The following is a 17,877-nucleotide window of genomic DNA, read 5'->3' as shown; positions in this document are numbered from 1 at the left end:
GAAAATAAATCTCTTCCATCCCCAACCACTTTCAGATTTAAAATTTAAGTAGTTTACATATATTTTCCCATAGCATTTCTTCTATTAATGAATATGAGTAGACATACCACTTTTAAATATTGTGACTGTTTTTAAATCTGTATACTACTTCTTGGATTGGCTCTAGTTTACAGAAGAAAGATGGCAATATAAAAATTGTTTTAAATAATCTTCAATGATATAGACATTAAGAAGGTTTAAAATGAGCCATGTTTAAGTGATTTTCAGAATGCTATCAAGTTTTTTAGACACAGTGTTACAAACAGTTTTTCCTCAGTAGATTTTTTTTTTTTTTAGTCATTGTTAAAATGGGTGAATATTTTATATATTCAGCTAAATACCATTGGCTGATGTGGGATTTTAAGATAGTTCCTTCTATCAGAATGCGTTTTATGAAATAGGGGATAGAAAATGGAGGAATTCAAAAATTGTAATACATACTCTTTCAGAGGATAAGAGAGATGTTGTGATCACTAGTTGGAGAGAAGGTGGTTAACTGTATTCTGCTTTAATATTTTCGTAGTGTTTGTTGCATTCTCATGGTACTTCTTATTAAACAGAAGCTGTCAGATTGTCCTATTGTGTTACATACATACCTGATTATTTAATTTTGGTATTTGTTAGGAATTTGGACTCTTGCTCACTAATCTTAATATGGTATTATTTGAAGTGGTACTGGCTTGAAGTTATGTCCTTCCAGAGTGATTTTGTGATTGCTTTGCCAGGTGCTTCAAGAATATCTCAAGCCTTGAGTTGATTTTTGTGTTAAATTCTTAACATAAGGATTTCTAGTCCATCTGGGTAGTATAAATTCAAATTTGAATCAGACCTGAGTGACATTGGAACCTGGCTGACAAATTATCCAGGAGCCCCTTTTCTTCCCCTGCTCCAGAGGTAGAGCAAGATGGATATGCTTCCCCGACATTTGATTGGAAACAGTTTTTCCCTCTAGTTTAACCTTTTGTTGATCATGTGACTCTTCTGTGGCTCTAGTTCCAGTTCCTCTGTGTCCTTTCCCTATGTAGTTGGTAAAAGCCAATTCTCAGTACTGCCTACACTTTCCTCATGGGCAACACCAGTGCACTTTATTGGTCATCAGCATTTTCTTCATTTGTAGCCGATAACTGTTTTCTTTCTAGCTCAGCATTTCGGGTATATGTTACATTGTATTTAGCATTTCCAGGTGTTTATGTATAAAGTTCCAGTTCCAATAATGCAGTATACCAGATAGTATAACCCATTTTAGTAGGAAGTTATTAGTCTGCCAAATGTAGCAAATTTCTTAATTAATGTTTCATAATTGTTTGAGTTGTACCTGAGGGGAATTAAAAATGCAGATTATTGGCTGGGCACGGTGGCTGACACCTGTGATCACAGCACTTTGAGAGGCCGAGGGGGGTGAATCACGAGGTCAGGAGATTGAGACCATCCTGGCTAACACAGTGAAACCCCATCTCTACTAAAAATAAATAAAAAATTAGCTGGGCATGGTGGCGGGTGCCTGTAGTCCCAGCTACATGGGAGGCTGAGGCAGGAGAATGGCATGAACCTGGGAGGCGGAGCTTGCAGTGAACTGAGATGGCGCCACTGCACTCCAGCCTGGGCGACAGAGTGAGACTCCTCAGAAAATAAAAAAATAGCAGATTATTTTATAAGCTATTTGGCCACTTAGCTATAGATTGTTTGCAGTTGGGATACATTTGACATTAGAAATAAGTTTTAATGTTTTTCTAATCAGTGATGTTGATGCCTTAACTATGAGACAGATTCAGATGAATTTAGTGTTAACTCTCATTTGGGGAGATTGATGTGTATGTTGGGTTTGTTGTTTCAACTAACATCTACAGAGCAATAACTAAAAAGTAAATTACTCTAGATGAATATACAACACACCCAGCCTTCTAGGAGCTCCCATGAGAGTGGTACTGGTTTGTCACTAGTTGTAGCTGCTGAGAAATGTGTTTAGCACTTGGTGTAAAACTCAGTTTCAATGCCTTATTCTAAGTACAGTGAAAAATATACTGTCTTTTGACTCTGCAAACTTGAATCACATTCTGAAGATAGGTTCAGAAACAAATTAGACCTCAACAGTTAGCCTTTAAAAGCTTTATCTAGCTTCTCTCACAAATTATGTGCTGTTAGTGAGAATGTATATAATAGTGATTTTTCATAGTATATAAACAACTTGAAATGTATTGTTTTCTACAACTTGAGACCTAAAAATGATATACAGTATATCTAGTTTGACCCACTCTTATTCCTGAACAAAAATACTTACAGATAAAAGAAACTTAAAGTCTATTTTAGCCTTTTACCTCTGCCATTTAGTTGCAGAGCAGGAAATACAACCAGATCTGATGATCAATTTAGTAGTCTTATTATTTGTACTGTGGAGATAACCTAACAAATATTCAGATTAAGAAATTAAGTTTTTATACAATTACATGGAAATTAAACAGCCTGGTCCTAAATCGCTTTTGGGCAAAGAAAGAAATTAACACAGGTATTTTTTTTTTTTTTTTTGAGACAGGGTCTGTGTCGCCCAGGCTGGAGTGCAGTGGTGTGATCTCGGCTCTCTGCAACCTCTGCCTCCTGGGCTCAAGCAATCCTCTTGCCTCAGCCTTCTGAGTAGCTGGGACTACAGGTGTGCGCTACCACACCTGGCAAATTTTTGTATTTTTTGTAGAGACTGGGCTTAGCCATGTTGCCCAGGCTGGTCTCAAACTCCTGGGCCCAAGTGAGCTGCCTGCCTTGGTCTCCCGAAGTGCTGGGATTACAGGGATGAGCCACCATGCCCAGCCTCAAAAAATTCTTTGAAACAAATAAAAACAAAGATACAATGTACTGGAATCTCTGGGACATAGCTAAAGCAGTATTAAGAGGAAAGTTCATAGTTGTAAATGCCTATATCATGAAGTTAGATCTCAAATTAACCACCTAACGTCACACCTGTAAGAACTAGAAGAACAAGAGCAAACCAGTCCCAAAGGTAGCAGAAGAAAATAACCAAAATCAGAGCTGAACTAAATTGATATGTGAAAATCCATACAAAAGATCAATAAAACCAAAAGTTGGTTCTTTGAAATAATAAGATTAATAGACTGCTAGCTAGATTAATAGAGAAAAACAGAGAAAAGATCCAAATAAACACAATCAGAAATGACAAAGGGACATTACCACCAACTCCACAGAAATACAGAAAACCCTCAGAGACTATGAACACCTCTGTGCACACAAACTAGAACACCTAAAAGAAATGGATAAACTCCTAGAAACATATAATCTCTCAAGATTGAATTAGGAAGGAATTGAAATCCTTGACAGACCAATAATGAGTTCCAAATTTGAATCAGTAGTAAAGAATCCTAGCAACCGGAAGCCCCCCAACCCCAAACCAGACAGATTAACAGCTGAATTCTGCCAGATGTATAAAGGAGAGCTGGTACCAGTCTTACTGAAATCGCTCCAAAAAATCAAGGAGGAGGGACTTCCCTAACTCATTCTGTGAAGCCAGCATCATTCTGATACCAAAACCTGGCAGAGAGACAATTAAAAAAAAAAAAAAAAAAAAAAAACCTGCTGGCCAGTATCCCTGATGAGCATAGATGCAAAAATCAACAAAGTACTAGAAAATCGAATCCAGCAGCACATCAAAGAACTAAAACACCCTGATCAAATAGGCTTTATCCCTGGGATGCAAGGTTCGTTCAACAAATGCAAATCAGTAAATATGATTTGTCACATAAACGGAACTAAAAAAATTACATGATCATCTCAGTAGATGCAGAAAAGGTTTTCAGTAAATCCTAAAATCCCTTCATGTTAACCCTCAGCAAACTACCCATCAAAGGAACATACCTCAAACTAATGAGAGCCGTCTATGACAGTCCTACAGCCAACATCATACTGAATAGGCAAAAGCTGGAAGCATTCCCCCTGAGAACCAGAACAAACCAAGGATGTCCACTCTCACCACCCCTATTCAACGTAGTACTGAAACAGGAAATGTTCCTTTGTCTCCCTCCCAGGGCTTGCAGTGGGGGTGTGGCTTGCTTCTTCAGTACCCTGCTGCTGAAACCTCTAGGGGAGCACACCGACATGCAGGCTGTGGGGCTCAGACTCCATGGCATTGTCTAGGGGTGAATGTTTACAGATGAAGCCCCAGTGGATGTGTGTTACAGGGTGCTCTTGGTTTACCCTGTAGGTGGCTTGTGTTAACCAGCTCAGACCCTCTACCTTATCACAAGGACAAGATACTCTGCTGTATCGCAGAGTTTCTTGTCTTGGTGTACTGGAAGAATCGGATCACATGTAGGCTCGGAGAATGAGTGCAAGGTTTTATTGAGTAGAAGTAGCTCTCAGCAGATGGGGGAGCCAGAAAGGGGATGGTTTTCCCCTGGAGTCCGGCCGCTGTGGCCAGACTCTGCGTCATTCTGATGGCCTGTCAGCCTGCTGGTGCCTGTTGGTGTGCTTTTGACCACCAAGAGCTTGCTTGCTGTGTCTCCTTCCGCCAATGTGTTTCTCACGTCCAGCCGCTTGTGTCTTCTTCTGCTGATGTGCTCCTCTTGACGTCTGGCCACCTGTGTGTGTGCCCACTAGAGTCTTGGGTTTTTATAGGCCCTGGATGGGGGCATGGCGGGCTAGGGTGGTCTTGGAAAATGGAACATTTGGGCTTGAAAGCAGAAGTGCCTGTCCTCACGTAGGTTCATGAGGATGGAGCCCTAGCCAGGGACCAGGCTCCCCTCTACCCAGCACTTGCCTTCCCCCATTCCATATCATTTAAAGGGACCATGCTCTTGCCTTCCCAGTACTCCTGTATCAGTACTGGAAGTACTAGCCAGGGGACTCAGGCAAGAGAAAGAAAGAAATAAAAGGCATCCAAATAGAGATGCCTTCTATCTTTGTAGATGATATAATTCCATACCTAGAAAACCCCATAGTCTCTACCTAAAGATTCCTAGCACTGATAAACAAGTTTAGTGAAATTTCAGATACAAAATCACTGTACAAAAATAAGTAGAATTTCTATACACTAATAATGTCCAAGCTGAGAACCAACTCAAGAATTCAGTCCTATTCACGATAGCCACACACTCACACATGCACACACAAAACACCTGGGAATACAGCTAAACCAGGGAGGTGAAAGATCTCTACAATGAGAATTACAAAACACTGTGAAAGAAATTAGAGACGACACAAACAAATCAAAAAACATTTCATGTGCATGGATAGGAAGAATCAATATTGTTAAAGTGGCCATACTGCCCAAAACAACTTACAGATTCACTGCTATTCCTAGCAAACTACCAGATTTCATTTTTCTCAGAAATTCGAACAAACTATTCTAAAATCCATATGGAACCAAAAAGGAGGCAGAATAGCCAAAGCATCCTAAGCAAAAAGACCAAAGTTGGAGGCATCACACTACACAATTTCAAACTATACAACAAGACTAGAGTAACCAAAACAGTGTAGTACTGGTACAAAAACAGGCACACAGACCAATGGAACAGGTTAGAGAATCCACAAATAAAGCTGCCCACCAGCAACCATCTGCTTTTTGACAAAGTCGACAGGAACAAGCAGTGGGGAAAGTGCTCCTTATTCAGTGATGCTGGGATAACTGGCTAGCCAAATGCAGAAGATTGAAACCAAACCCCTTCCTTTCACCATATGCAAAAATCAACTCAAGATAGATTAAAAGTCTTAAATGTAGGACCTGAAACTATAAAAACCCTAGGAAAAAAACAGGGCATGCCATTCTGGACATAGGCCTTGGTAAACATTTTATGACAAAGTCTTCAAAAGCAAATGCAGCAAAAACAAAAATAGACAAATGGGAGCTAAACCAAAAAGCTTCTGCCCAGCAAAAGACATTGTCAACAGAGTAAACAGACAACATACAGAATGGGAGAGAATATTTGCAAGGTATGCATCTGACAAAGATCTAATACCCAGAATTTATAAGGACCTTAAGCATAAAACAAACAGTCCCATTAACTGAGCAAAGGATACGAACAGATACTTCTCAAAAGGAGATATACACATGGCCAACAAACATAGGAAAGAAATGTTTAACATCACTAATCATTAGAGAAATGCAAATCAAAACCGCAATGAGATATCATCTCACATCACACCAGTCAAAATGGCTATTATGAAAACATCAGAAAATAATAGATCTTGGTGAGGTTGTGGAGAAAAGGGAATGCTTATGTGCTCCTGGTGGGAATGTAATTTAGTTCAGCCACCGTGGAAAGCAGTTTGCAGATTTCTCAAAAAACTTAAAACAGAACTACCATTTGACCCAGCAATCTGATTACTGGATATATACCTAGAGGAATATAAATCTTTCTACCAAAAAGACACATGCACTCTTGAGTTCATTGTGGCACTTTTTTACAATATTAAATACATGGAATCAACCAAAATTTCCGTCAGTGGTGGATTGGATAAAGAAATCTGGTACGTATATGCCACGAAATACTCTGCAGCCATAAAAAAGAAAAAAACCATGTCCTTTGCAGCAACATGGATGCAGCTGGAAGCCATTATCCTAACAAATTAACACAGAAACAGAAATCGAAATACCACATGTTCTACGTGGGAGCTAGACATCGAGTACATGTTGTACACAAAGAGGGAAACAAAAGACACCAGGGCCTACTTGAGGGTGGGATCAAAAAACTGGGAAGAGGGAGAGGATCAAAAAACTACCTGTTGTGTACTGTGTATATTACCTTGGGTCATGAAATAATTTGTACACCATTCCCCAGTGACATGCGATATACCCGTGTAACAAACCTGCACATGTACCTCTTGACCATAAAAGGAAAGAACAGCAAAATAAAGAAATTGGGTTTTATTCTGGTCTTGATAGTAGTGTGATAATAATCCAGAACAAAACAAAGTCTTCTACAAGAGTCAAGGCCTAAGTCAGTGTTAGAATAATTATATTTTGTCATCTGAATGCTGTAATGTTGAAAATTTCCTGTTAAAAATTTTACTGATCACTGGGAAAACAGTTTTATTCAGCAACATAATACCCAAAAGGGGAATGTGAATGCTCTGGCTTCTTTCTCAGTAAAGTAACAATGATAACTTTTTTTTTTTTTTTTTTTTTTGAGACGAGTCTCGCTGTGTTGTCACCCAAGCTGGAGTGCAGTGGTGCGATCTCGGCTCGCTGTAACCTCCACCTCCCGGATTCAAGCGATTCTCCTTCTTCAGCCTCCTGAGTAGCTGGGATTACAGGCATGCGGCACAACGCCTGGCTAATTTTTGTATTTTTAGTAGAGACGGGATTTCACCATGTTGGTCAGGCTGGTCTCAAACTCCGCCTGCCTCGGCCTCCCAAAGTGCTGAGATTACAGGCATGAGCCACTGTGCCTGGCCTAATGATAACTTTTAAAGAAAAGCCGCTTCACATCCAAAAAAACCATATTGCTTTTAATTGATTCAAAGTGAGAAGCCAATTTGCAATATATGTGGATTTCAGGTTTCACTAAATGTAGAATTGAATTTTAAGTGCCTCCAACTTAAGTAGCTTTCTTTACAAAATCTAGGTATCCTGGCACATACAAGTATATTCATACCTGAATTCTTTTTTAAAAAAATTTTTAGTACTTTTGAATGACAAAATATTCATTGAGCTGTTTTTTCATTAATAGTATGGCTTTTATAGTAAAGTTTTAGTATTCTGGCAGATGTGAGTTTTTTGATTGCATATGTCATCTGATGAGATTCCTCAAGTAATTTACAATTGTGTGAACACGATATACTTTTGGTCCTTGAAATAGATTTGATAATATAACAGAAACTGTCAGACTCACAGAAATGGATCACATTAACTGCTTCTAAAAATTGTTTAGTTTTTGTATGAGCTTTCCACCTTTTAGTCAATATACATGGCTTTTCATGATTTATAATCTGAAATATATGTGTTTTTTGGTGATAGTTTCTGTGTCTTGCAGTCTATCTCTAGTCTTTCCAACTAAATTATGATTTCTTCAGAGACAAGGGCTTGTTATTTTATTATTTGTAGCTACGTTGTTTAAAACAGTGTTAGCCAAATAATGGGTACTAAGTAAATAAAGAAAAAGAAAAGGATGAGGGAGCACATTGAGAAGAGAAGATTGGAGGATGGGGGACTTGTATACCTGAAATTTAAAGTTTGGTTTTGTGTATGTGTGTTTGTGCAACCTGTGAATTAATTTATTGCATTTATCTCCAAATTGAAATACCTTTTTTGATACATAGTAGTCATATCCACGCCTGGGACTCAATTTTAGTTCCCATGATGCTTCATTACACTTGGTATTGTGTTGTTTTTTTGTTTTGTTTTTTGCATTTACTGTATTTTTTTAACCAATTTTATGATTTGTGAATTTGGTATTATCCAATCTCACAAATTTTAGTAATTGACAACTTTTTAAAAAATAAATATATTTGACTGGTTATACAAAATTTACAGTAAGTTTGTGGAATGTTAAAAAAAAGAAATTGTCTTTTCATTCTCCTCAAGAACCTTTGCAGTGTTTATCTGAATGTATTACAAATCTAATACTTAAACACTGTTTTATAGCAGAAAATAGTGAATAATGAAAGAAATCACAAAGTAAATTTTAGTGTCATTCTCTTTAGTCTTGTTTACTACAGAGAAACCAGACAATTAAACAGACCACATTCTTAGGATAGACCATGCCTAATGTTTCTTCCAAGTTTAAAACACTCCCTTCATTGTTTAACACCTCATTGCAACTGACATCTCCCCTACAGTTTGAGTCAGCTGGAGGCTTTGCTATGTAATTAATGCATAATTGAAACCTCCTCCACACAATTATGGTACTGGCTGTAACTCATAGCTCAAGTTGGCATAGATTCTATTTGGTTTTATGTAAAATTGAGGATTCTTTAGTTTTGTATATCCCTTCAATAAGAAACAAACAAACAAAAAATAAAACCCTTTAACATGCTAACAAACAAAATTAAGATTGTATTTTGGAAGTATTTTTAAAAATACCTTTACATCTATAAACATGATCTTGAAAGTTGTTTATTGGAACTGTAAGGTTATTTAAAATAAACGATTGGGTGTAACTTCCTGATTTTGGCCATGTTGGCAGCCACATGGGGCCGAGTTCCAAAGAGGAGAGATTGTGCGCAGAAGGTGCTCAAACGCTATGTGGAGGATTCTCCTTACATTCGCCAAATACTATTCAGCACATGCATGTGAGAAAACTACATGAGGCCTGGGAAAAAGTCACCGGGAAAGAAACAGACAGAAAAATTACCAGAGCATAGACTGGACTGAGAATAGTATTTGTTCCCAACAGTCCCAGGCAATGCAAAATGATCTAGCCACTTTGGAAAATAATATGGGAGTTTATTTTTTTCCCATCACATTGAAAATACTACTCCACTATCTTCTAGCTTCCTTTGTTTTGATGATGAGAAGTTAGTTGTTAGTGTGATAATCAGTTCTATGAGGGAAATCTGTTCCATGTGGTTATTTTAAAGATCATTTTAAATTTATCTGCTGTAGCTAGATGCGGATTTCTTTTTTATATACCCCACTTGGAATTTGTCAGAATTAAATCTGCGTATTGGTGTTTTTCATCAGTTCTCAAAGTCTTGGTCATTTTGATAAATCCGTGAAATACGCTTTCTTTTTTTTTTCTTTTTCTTTGTTTTGCGTATGTTCTGTTCCCCATCCCCCCTTTTTTCTCGCCTCTTTTTGGAACTTAAATGAGACATACTTTAGACCTTCTCATTCTATCTTCCATGTTTCTTAAATGATTCCATTTTCTGTCTCATTTTCTCTGTTGCCTGCATTTTTCATTATTTCGTTACTTTTAATTTATAGTTGTCCATTTCTTTGGCCACACCTTAATCTGATCTTAAGCCTATCCATCGCACCTTAAACTTCAGATATTTTATATTTCAGTTTTTGTGGTTCTGTTTATTTTTCAAACCATTATCTGTCTTTGTAATTCTTTTTTACTGTATATATTTGCAAGCTTGTTTTATTTTCTAAGCCTTGGTTTTTGGTAATTGTAGCATTTGGAGTCCGTAGTCATCTTCCTTTGAATGTTGTTTCATACATGATAACTTGTTTCCTTGTGTGTTTAGTTTTTTACTGTTCATTTTATTGTTTTTTTATTTTGTTAATTTACTAATTTACTGTTCATTTTCCTTGGAATTATTTTCTGTAGAAATTCTTTGATCTCCAAGTGAATATGAGAGAACTCCAGAGAAGATGTGCATCTGTGTCTGTTAAGCACCTGGGAGCATTACCAATCTAGCATAACTTTAAATTAAATTCTCTATTGGAGGTTTTAAATATCTAGATACTGTTGTTCTTGCTGCAAATTCAAATGAGGTCACTTTTACCATTTGAGATATTTGATTTTCCTTGCAATTGTCAAAATAAGGGTTAGGGTTAGGGGTTGTTGGGGAAGAGGGTGAACAGTGAGTTTATTTCTAGTTTACCATTATGTTGAACTTAACCCCTGAGTCTCAGCTTTATAAGGGAAGGAACTCTTATTAGATTTTCTACCTTGAGTAGAATTTGGACTTATTTTCTATTTCAGGAGCCCAGTGAAATATAGTGAAAAACCAGGCTTAACTTTAATTGGTTTGCAAATCCAATGGATAGCAGTCTGCAGTATTATTCTTACTTCTTTGGGTTCCTCTCTTTTCACTTGGTCTTTGGTCTAAGTATTTTTTATACCTTGCACTAGCTCAGATAGGCTTTTAAGATTTTTTTTCTTTTTTCCTTTTTTTTTGTATTGATACGTAATAGACCCACATATTTTGAGGTACATGTAATATTTTGACACATTTTTATAACATGTAATAAATCAGGGTAATTAAGATATATATTACCTTAAACATTTATCTTTATGTTGGAAATATTCTAATTATTCTTTAATAGCTATTTTGAAATATACTGTAAATTATTGTTTACTGTAGTCACTCTGCTGATTTATTGAAAACTAGGCCTTATTTCTTCTACCTGTATTTCTGTACCCATTAATCAACCTCTATCTCCTCCACTCTCCACTCCCCCACCCTTCCTGGTCTCTGATAACTACCAGACTACTCACTTCATGAGATTTACTGTTTACTCGGTTTTTTTTGGGAATTATTGTTGCAGTTACTTAGGGGATCTGTCATATTATACCAGAAACAGAATAAAGTCATAGTTTCTAAGGGTCATAATTTGTTAGTGTTTACTCATTGCCATTGTTCCATGTATATATATATGAAATATGCTTTCACATATACACATATACGAAATATGCATTCACCCATACACATATACGAAATATGCATTCACCCATATGCATATACGAAATATGCATTCACCCATACGCATATACGAAATATGCATTCACCCATACGCATATACGAAATATGCATTCATATATGTACATATATGAGTACAAGTGCCATGATTTCCGAATGGTGGTCTCAGAGCACTTAGAAATCTTACATGGTTTTATCAAAATAATTATTTCAGACCAATTTTTTAGTTCAACCAATGTTTGAGGATGCTGAATGTGTTTTCTTTTTTTTTCTATTGGTTTAAAGATTTATTATGTTGCCTAAATTTATCTTCTTACCTTTTGTCTTTAAAAAAAAATTTATTTCCACAGGTTTTTGGGGAACAGGTGGTATTTGGTTACATGACTAAGTAGTTTGTGAGATTTTGGTGTGCCCATCACCTGAACCGTATATGCTGAACCTGATTTGTAGTCTTTTATCCCTCACCCCCCTCCCACACTTTCTCCCTGCATCCCCAAAGTCAATTTCGTCATTCTCATGCTTTTGCATCCTCATAGCTTAGCTCCCACTTACAAATGAGATCATTCGATGTTTGGTTTTCCATTCCTGAGTTACTTCACTTAGGATAATAGTCTCCAATTCCAACCAGATTGCAGCAAATGCCATTAATGCCTTCCCTTTTATGGCTGAGTAGTATTCCATGGTATATATATGTACACTACGGTTTCTTTATCCACTAGTTGATTAATGGGCATTTAGGTTGGTTCCACATTTTTGTAATTGCGAATTGTGCTGCTGTAAACATGCGTGTGCAAGTATCTTTTTTGTATAATGACTTCTTTTCTTCTGGGTAGATACTCAGTAGTGGGATTGCTGAATCAAATGGCAGTTCTACTTTTAGTTTTTTAAGGAATCTCCACACTGTTTTCCGTAGTGGTTGTACTAGTTTACATTTCCACTAGCAATGTAGAAGTATTCCCTTTTCACTTCGTCAATGCCAACATCTATTGTTTTTTGATTTTTTGACTAGGGCCATTCTTGCAGAAGTAAGGCGGTATTGCATTTTGGTTTTGATTTGCATTTCCCTGATCATTAGTGATGTTGAGCATTTTTTTCATGTTTCTTGGCCATTTGTTTATCTTCCTTTGAGAATTGTCTATTCCTGTCCTTAGCCCACTTTTTCATGGGATTGTTTTTTTCTTGCTAATTTGAGTTTGATGTAGATTCTGGATATTAGTCCTTTGTCAGAGGTATAGATTAGGAAGATTTTTCTCCCACTCTGTGAGTTGACTGTTTACTCTGCTGACTGTTCTTTTGCCGTGCAAAAGCTCTTTAGTTTAATTAGGTCTCAGCCATTTATCTTTGTTTTTATTGCATCTGCTTTTGGGTTCTTGGTCATGAAATCCTTGCCTAAGCCAATGTCTAGAAGGGTTTTTCCTGTTTTATCTTCTAGAATTTTTCTAGTTTCAGGTCTTAGTCCTTGATGTGTTTCAGGACTTAAGTCCTTGACCCATCTTGAGTTGGTTTTTGTGTAAGGTGAGAGATGATCCAGTTTCATTCTCCTACATGTGACTTGCCAATTATCCCAGCACCATATGTTGAATAGGGTGTCCTTTCCCCACTTTATGTTTTTGTTTGTTTTGTCGAAGATCAGTTGGCTGTAAGTATTTGGGTTTATTTCTGGATTCTCTATTCGGTTCCGTTGGTCCTTGTGCCTATTTTATACCAGTGCCATGCTGTTTTGGTGACTATGTCCTTATAGTGAAGAGAAGAGAATGAAATGAAGAGAGTGGATATCTTTGTCTTGTTCCAGTTTTCAGACAGAACGCTTTAAACATTTCCCCATTCAGAACTACGTTAGCTGTGGGTTTGTCATAGATGGCTTTTATTGCATTGAGGTATGTCTCTTGTCTGCCAATTTTGCTGAGAGTTTGAATCATAAAGGGATGCTAGATGTTGTCAGATGCTTTTTCTTCATCTATTGAGATGACCATGTGATTTTTGTTTTTAATTCTGTTTATGTAGTGTATCACATTTATTGACTTGTGTATGTTAAACCATCCCTGCATCCTTGGTATGAAACCCACTTGATCATGGTGGATTATCTTTATGATATGTTGTTGGATTTGGTTAGATGTATTTTGTTAAGAATCTTTGCATCTGTGTTCATCAGGGATATTGGTCTGTAGTTTTCTTTTTTGGTTATATCCTTCCCTGGTTTTGGTTTTAGAGTATTACGGGCTTCATAGAATGATTTAGGGAGGATTCTGTTTATCTTGTGGAATAGTGTCAAAAGGATTGGTACCAATTCTTCTTTCAACGTCTGATACAATTCAGCTGTGAATCCTTCTGGTTCTGAACTTTTTTTTGTTGGTAATTTTTAAATTATCATTTTAATCTTGCTGCTTATTATTGGTCTGTTTAGGGTATCCATTTCTTCCTGATTTAAGCTAGGAGGTTTGAATCTTCCCAGGAATTTATCCGTATCTTCTAGGTTTTCTAGTTTTTGCATGTAAAGGTGTTCATAGTAGCCTTGAATGATATTTTGTATTTCGGTGGTGTCAGGTGTAATAGCTCCCGTTTTGTTTATCTTTTCAAAGAACCAGCTTTTTTTGTTTCATTTATCTTTTCTATTTTTTTATTTTTGTTTCAATTTCATTTAGTTGTGCTCTGATGAGAATGCCACCTGTAAAGCAGCACACTGGTTGGTGTGCCATATATCTGAGTGATTGGCTTTGCCTTCAAGAAAACTGTTGTCCAGGTCTGGCGTGGTGCCTCATGCCTGTAATCTCAGCACTTTGGGAGGCTGAGGTGGGAAGATTGCTTGAGCCCAGGAGTTGGAAGTTTGAAACCAGCCTAGGCACTACAGCAAAACCTCGTTTCAAAAAAAAAGAAAGAAAAGTTAGAAGAATAGAAACCTGAAGTCTGTTAGGGAGATAACAGACTTTGTAGATTATCATAATAATAATTTAAAAAGCCCACTGTAAAATTGTAGAAAATTGAATTCTACTTTGAATAAAGAAGGTAAATTCATAGTGAAATACATATGGCTTAACTTTAGAATTAAATAAATGCCTAAATATATCCATAGAGATATATTTAAAGTTCTATAGGCTAGGAAGCAAAAATTTATAACATTCGTCATATTTGAATTTCAGATGCATTTTTACCTTTTGGATGCTACCTTATGGACAACTGTATTATTATATATTGATAGGCCAGAGGTGATTTGTTCAAATTTCTTGTGCAAGAGGAGGCATAGAAATAAAGTACTGTTGTTTGTTATTTAAGGCTTAAGTCTGGGTAGTACTTGATAGACTTAAATTTTGCCCTCTTTAACATCCTAAGTTGTATTCCATCTGGTCATTGCTGCCATTAGCTGATGCTTCTAAGCTGAGAGTGGAGTTGTAGTGGAACAGGATATATTTGACAGTTGACCTAGGGTAGCTGAATTGATAGTGCTGTAATATATAGCACTTTGGTCACATTGTTTGTTAAGTTCAATTAGCTCTAGAGTATTATATACTTTACTAATTCCAATATACAGTTATTTTTCATGATTTAATATCTCTGAAATTGTAATATGTCATATAATTGATGGTATCCTAGAATTGCTGTGGCTAGGTGGCAGTCCTGACATAGTTTTTATTACTGGCACATGCACAAAATAGTGATGGCAATTCATAGTTTCATCAGTTCTGTGAGATAATGTGCGTAGATGGTACTATATATGTTGAATTTAAATGTAGTGCAAAATATCTTGAAAAAAGATATGGTGCAATTTAGCATTGAAACAGTTATTATGGAGGAACAAAGAGAGAGGACTCACACTACCTGATTTCAAGACTTACTATCAAGCTGCAATAATCCACACATTGTACTAACGATGTAAAGATAGATAGATGAATGAAAATAATGGAGATTGCTTAAATGGGGCTATACTATTTTCAACAAAGACATCAATGCAATTCAATTAAGAAACGAATGCCTTAGCAATAAGTGGTACTGGAACAATTGGATAAATATATGGGTGGAGAGGAATGACTGTCAGCCATTACCTAACACCATACACAAACATTTTTTAAGGTAGATTATACACACAAACTTAAAAGCTGAAACTGTAAGGCTTCTAGAATAAAGCATAATAGAATGCTTTTGTGACTTTGAAATAAACAGTTTTTTTTTTTGAAGGGTGAACCATAAAAAAATTTTAAAACTTCTGTTCATCAAAAGACACCATTAAGAAAATAAAAAGGCCAGCCACATGCTGGGATAAAATCTTTTCATTGCACATTTCTAACAAAAAATTTGTATCTAGAATCCTGCGTGTCAGTATTTTTAAAAATCCTATTAAAAATAAGCAAGAGATGTTGACACTCCACAAAAGAAGGTATACAAATGGCCGATCAGCACATGAAAAAAATTCTCAGTATCATCAGTTGTTGAGGAAGTAAAAATTAAAATGATGTTGAGATACTATTTCACATACCCATTAGAAAGACTAAAATTCGAAAGACTAGAAGTCTCATACATTTTTAGTGGAAGTATAAAATGGTTCAACTGCTTTGGAAAACTTCCTGGCAGTTTCTTATAAAGTTACACATACCCCATGATTCACTCAAAGGTATTTACATAAGAGAAATGAAAGCATGTGTTCACAAAAACACTTATACAGGAATATTTATGTTAGCTTTACTTGTAATAACCTAGACCTTGAAACTACCCTGCTGTATACTGAACATTTGTATCCCACAAAATTTATATGTTGAAACTTAGTCACTAATGCCCCAGGGTATTTGTGAAGTAATTAGGTCATAAGGGCTCTGCCCTAACAAATAGGATAAGCACCCTTATGAAAGTGATCCCAGAGAGCTTCCTTGCTCCTTCTGTGATATGAGGACGCAGCAATAATACGGTTTACAAACCAGGAAGTGGGACCTCACTAGACACTAGACTTGCCAATATCTTGGTCTTCACTTCGTAGCCTCCAGAACAGTGATAAAGAAATTCCTGTTGTTTACAAGCCACCCCAGTCTGTGCTATTTCTATTATTGTATCCTGAACGTACTAAGACACACCGAAATGTCCACTAGCAGGAGAATGGTATTTTCTTACAATAGAATTCTACTTAGCAATAAAAAAGAGTGAACTACTGATACATCCCACAGCAGGTGTGATTATCAGAAACATTACATTGAATGAAAGAAGCCAGGTACAAAATAATACATCTGGTATATGAGTGTGTGTATATAAATTCCCAAAACAGGAAAAACTAATGGAAAGCAGAAGAGTGGTTGCCTGTTTGGAAGGGAATGGCATTTGACTGAAAGATGTATAAGGAAACTTTCTGGTTGATACAGATGTTCTTTATCTTGATTGGAATGGTGCTTATACTTAGTATACGTTCATCAAAACTCATCTATTTGCGCATTTCACTGTATGTAAATTTTATGTCAATAAAAATGTTGTATATTCAAAAATACACTGAAATGAAGCAGTGGAGTGCAGATTTGATGTTTGAATTCTTCCGCATTAGAGGAATGACATTCCCATTCTTTTTTTTTTTTTTTTTTTCTCCTGAGGCAGAGTCTCACTCCATCACCCAGGCTGGAGGGCAGTGGCGTGATCTTGGCTTGCTGCAACCTCTGCCTTCTGAGATCAAGTATTTTTCCTGCCTCGGCCTCCAGAGTAGCTGGGATTACAAGCGCACGCCACCACACCTAGCCAAATTTTGTATATTTAGTAGAGACGGGATTTCACCATATTGGCCAGACTGGTCTCGAACCCCTGACCTCAAATGATCCACCCACCTTGGCCCCCGAAAGTGCTGGGATTACAGGCATGAGCCACTGCACCTCGCCCTAATCCCGTATTTTTTTTTTTTTTTTTTTTGCAAAGCAACAACCAGGTGCTTTATGGAACCTAAAAATGGAAGATAGCAATAGTAGATGAACCTATTTTGCCTGAGATACATATGAAACAATTGCCTATCACACACCCAGCAGTGCAGCCCAAGCCAGAAGAAATAACCAGTTTTCTGGAGGGATGATGACTGTGATTTATGTAGAATATCATAGTTTAATTGGCAGTAGTTTTTTCCTTTCATAGTGGTACAATATAATGGTGTAGCTCACAATCATTGGTGTCTTAGATTTGATGAACTGCAGTAGGGTGAACAGGTAAAATTATATTGACTCTGTGGAATACTAATCTTTTTAGTAGACTTAACTTTAGGGAAGAGGTCATAAGATCTATCCTTATGTTTTCAAATGAGATCCTTAATGAAAAGCATTTTGAAATAAAGCTTTTTTTTATTGCTAATAGAGATGACTGTAATTCTAAGAAAATATGTAGATATAATCAGAAATTAACATGCTACAGCATCTAAAAATTCTAGGACGGTGGTTAATTGTAAAAACCATGTTAATGTTTCTGAACTTTTATAAAACATATCAACCAATGTGTAGACCTGCAAAAGTTGAAATAGGTGTATAATAGACTTTTTATTAGTTTGGTATTGTAATAGATCACTCATTTGTATGTATTTTA

At 36.5% G+C, this 17,877-nt stretch overlaps 1 protein-coding gene across 1 annotated transcript in view; it reads left to right on the top strand.

The window, feature by feature from the left end:
• CDC73 (cell division cycle 73) overlaps positions 1 to 17,877 on the top strand; it is a 137,495-nt gene that overhangs the window by 97,509 nt on the left and 22,109 nt on the right. The window lies entirely within an intron of this gene.

The sequence above is a fragment of the Pongo pygmaeus genome, chromosome 1, assembly GCF_028885625.2.
Source record: "Pongo pygmaeus isolate AG05252 chromosome 1, NHGRI_mPonPyg2-v2.0_pri, whole genome shotgun sequence".
NCBI classification, from domain to species: Eukaryota; Metazoa; Chordata; class Mammalia; order Primates; family Hominidae; genus Pongo; species Pongo pygmaeus.
This window is presented reverse-complemented; position numbering and strand designations above follow the sequence as displayed.